Source organism: Hemitrygon akajei, chromosome 9, assembly GCF_048418815.1.
Source record: "Hemitrygon akajei chromosome 9, sHemAka1.3, whole genome shotgun sequence".
In the NCBI taxonomy this organism is placed as follows: Eukaryota; Metazoa; Chordata; class Chondrichthyes; order Myliobatiformes; family Dasyatidae; genus Hemitrygon; species Hemitrygon akajei.
The window spans coordinates 165,512,125-165,516,318 of NC_133132.1; the positions used below are offsets into that span (position 1 = coordinate 165,512,125).

At 42.5% G+C, this 4,194-nt stretch overlaps 1 non-coding gene across 1 annotated transcript; it reads right to left on the reverse strand.

Annotated features, from left to right (window-relative positions):
• Positions 1–2,016: 2,016 nt before the first annotated feature.
• trnac-gca (transfer RNA cysteine (anticodon GCA)) lies at positions 2,017–2,088 on the reverse strand. Its single transcript has one exon. It is a non-coding gene; the product is annotated as a tRNA-Cys (tRNA).
• Between the last annotated feature and the right edge of the window lie 2,106 nt (positions 2,089–4,194).

Here is a 4,194-nt window from a genome sequence, read left to right on the forward strand (position 1 = left end):
AAGAGCACAGTGTGCAATGCTGAAGGTTGTGAGAAAGTACCCAAGGGTAACAGCAAAAGACCTGCAGAAATCTCTAGAACTTGCTAAAGTCTCTGTTTATGTGTCCACAATAAGAAAAAAACACTGAACAAGAATGGTGCTCATGGAAGGATACCCTGGAGGAAACTACTGCTCTCCAAAAAAAAACTTTGCTGCATGTCTCAAGTTTGCACATGACTACCTAGATGTTCTACAACACTTCTGGGACAATGTTCTGTGGATTAAACAAAAGTTGAACTTTCTGTCAGAAATGCACATTGCTATGTTTGGAGGAAAAAGGGGACTGCACACCAACACCAAAACCTCATTCCAGCTGTGTAATTGGGTTCTCTTTATCTAGTTTTAAGACTTACCTGAAGATCTGATCACATTTTAGGTTATACTTATGCAGAAATAAAGAAAGTTCTACAGGATTCACAAACTTTCTAGCACCAATGTATGACCTCCGGCAGTCCCAAGCTACAAACTGCCACAAAATAAAATAAATATGAATATGAATAAGCAACTTATTCCCTTCACTTCACTTTTATCACATTCACACTAATGAGACAAGTTATCATAATAAATGTAATAAGCACATGGCTCTGACAATTTGGATTCAGAAACTCCATTCCAGCTGGTCTAGTTAAGAGGGACAGAAAAATTTAAGTAATCATCTCCTTAATTCGCATCTAAATTGAATAAAATATTTTGGTGGATATATGGTACTGCGCAAAAGTCATAGGCACATAGATATAGCTGGGGTGCCTGAGACTTTTGCACAGTACTGTCTTCATCAATGTGGAGCAGGGAGCAAGTTTGTAAATCTGGTGGGAGCAAAGGATGTTGGGAATGGCGAGTGGAGATCTGCAGGAGGGTTGTAGGACAGGTGGCAGAGAAGGAGTGCCAAAGGTGGGGGTGGCATGGGTGCAGATACACACAGCCCTGAGACACCAGGCAAGGTCATTTGATTCCAAACAATTGGTTTATTGATCATTACAGAATGTCTATCTGGTGCTTCCCTCTCCCTCCACTCTCCCCCTTTTCCCAACCATGATTCCCCTCTCCCTGCCCCCTTTCTATTCTCAGTCCACAATAGAGACCCATATCAGAATCACTCACATATGTCATGAAATTTGTTTATTTTTTTGTGGCAGCAGCATAGTGCAATACATAAAATTACTACAGTACTGTGTAGAAGTCTCAGGCACTCTGACAATATATAAATGCCTAAGACTTTTGCACAGTACTGTATAATAGTAATTTAAATATAACACAGATAACTGAAGTATGATATAAAGAGAGGTACATTAATCATAGAATCAGAAAGCACTAAAGTGCAGAAATAGGCCTTTCGGCCCATCTAGTCCATGCCACACTATTATCCTGCCAAGTCACATTGACCCACACCTGGACCAAAAACACTCTCATCCAACTACTTCCCAAACCTCTCTTAAACGTACAATCAAATGAACGGTCACATCTGCTAAATTGCGCTAAGGGAAGAAAGGGCACAGGAAACAATAGATTTTAGACTGATAACAAAAAATTCTCTACAGAGAACTTCGGGAATAGACATTCACAAGGAATCAATAGAATTCAGGTGCTTCAGGAAGTTAAGCTGCAACCATACAAAATTTTAGTCAGACCACACTTGAAGTTTTGCATGCGTTCTGGTCTCCTCACTATAGGAAAGACGTGGAGATTCTGGAAAGGGTGTCGAAGGGGTTTACCAAAATGTTGACTAGATTAGAGGGTATGAGCTATAAGGAAAACAAACTTGGATTGTTCTCGCTGGAGCATCGGAGGCTGAGGGGAAACTTCATTAAGATTTTTATAATTACCAGAGGCATAGGCAGGACAAGAGGGAATCTTTTTCCGGAGGTAGAAATGTCCTTAAGATCACAAGGTATAGGAACAGAATTGGGTAATTTGGCCCATCGAGACGGCTCCTGAGAATTGAAATACAGGGTAATTTTGAAGTCAAAAGTAAAGAGAAGGGGGCACTTGGATTTGAACCAGGGACCTCTTGATCTGCAGTCAAATGCTCTACCACTGAGCTATACCCCCAGCCACACACACAAAGGCATTTTTGTATAGTTAGAGATGGTAAATTTAATGATGTTTATACACAGGTTGGAATGGGTTATGGGGGTATTAGTGGAATCATGCATTTTGGTGGAGTTTAAAACACTTTAAGATAGAGACATGAATATGAAGGAAATGAAGGGATGTGGATGAAATACAGTGATGGATATTCAGTATAGATTGGCATCAGATTCGACACAACATCATGGGCCAAACGGCCTGTCTGTCCTATGTTCTGTGTTCTATAACTTTTCTTTCTATGCCTGATTTGCCAATGAATTCATCAATTTCAATTTACACCCCTTTCTCAGTCACTGTGCAGCCAATTTCACAATCTGATTAACTGATTCATAACATCTGATTCTGTTCACTCAGGTGCCTACTGTCTCGAAGATCTTGCTACAATCTTATCATCCTATACAGTAATGTGCAAAGGTCTTAGGCACGTATATATAGTTAGGGTGCCTAAGACTTTTACACAGTACTGAAGTAATTTTATGTGCTGCTGATGCTGCAAAAAATACAAAATTCATAACCAATATGAACGATGACAAACCTGATTCTGGTATGGGTCTCCATTGTGGACTGAGAGTGGGAAGGGGGCAGGGAGAAGGGCATCATGGTTAGGAAAAGGGAAAGGGAGAGGAGAGAGAGTGGGAAGCACTAGAGAAATTTTCTGTAATGATCAATAAACCAAATGATTGGCATCAAATGCCATTGCCTGGTGTAGCCTCCACCCCGGTATTCCTTCTCTGCCACCTGTCCCACACACCTGACAGTGCTCCAGTCTTGCCATTCCCAGCATCCTTTGTCCCACCAGATTTACAAACTCGCTCTCCACTGAACAGTGACAAATACTCAAACATGAGGAAATCTGCAGATGCTGGAAATGCAAGCGACACACACAAAATGCTGGTAGAACGCAGCAGGCCAGGCAGCATCTATAGGGAGAAGCACTGTCGACGTTTCGGGCCGAGACCCTTCGTGAGTCCTGGCGAAGGGTCTCGGCCCAAAACGTCAACAGTGCTTCTTCCTATAGATGCTGCCTGGCCTGCTGCGTTCCACCAGCATTTTGTGTGAGTGACAAATACCGTACTGTGCAAAATCTTGGCACACTAGCTATTTATACATATATGCCTAAGACTTTTGCCCAGTACTGTTTACAACAGCACCACACATAAAGCATGCAGAGTATTCTTAGGAACTAATTGTGGACTTCAGAAAGGATAAGACAGGGGAACACACACACACCAATCCTCTGATGCACCATCAATAACTCTAGGAGACTGGAAGTGAACGATAGGCTTTTATTAACAGCGAAAAGGGAGCACGACCATGTCGAAGACTGAGAGAGGAGCAGTGCCCCAATTGCCTTTATCCAGGGGTCTGTGGGAGGAGCCACAGGAACAGTCAGCAGAGGGGCGTGTCCAGACAGGTATACACGTAGTTTACCACATCCTCATAAAGGTATCAGAAGTGGAGAGAGTGGTGAAGTAAGAAGCACTATTGTTAACATTGACCAAAAAATATCAATGATTTTTATTAGAAACTTCCAAAGATAATCAGAAATTTTACAACAAAGGAATTACATTCTGCTTGCATTGTTATTAGAAAAAGCAAAACAGATATTGAACTGGTAAAATACCAAACGAAGGAAGGTGCTGGCCCCCTCCCTGCCCCCACCCCACCAGTGTTCTCTCATCAGGAGACAAGCTCTGTTGGTCAATTCAAGATTGCAATGGACTGAGGAGTCTGGACTGTATACATACAGTTCCAACTATATTCTGTGCGGTTGGCTTGCGTGTATGGGTCTGGGCCTCAGGCTAGGGTGTCGCCAGGGACGGGCATCGGAGCTCAGAGGGTCATGAGAGTGTGGAATGAGCTGCCAACACAAGCGGTACAAGCAAGCTTGAGTTCAACGTTTAAGAAAAGTTTGAATAGGTACATGGATAGTAGGGAGATGGGGGGCTATGGTCCCGGTTCAGGTCAATGAGAGTATGCAATTTAAAAGGTTTCGGCATGGGACTAGATGGGCCAAAGGGCCTGTTTCTATGCTGTACTTCTCTATGATTCTACTTTATATCCAGT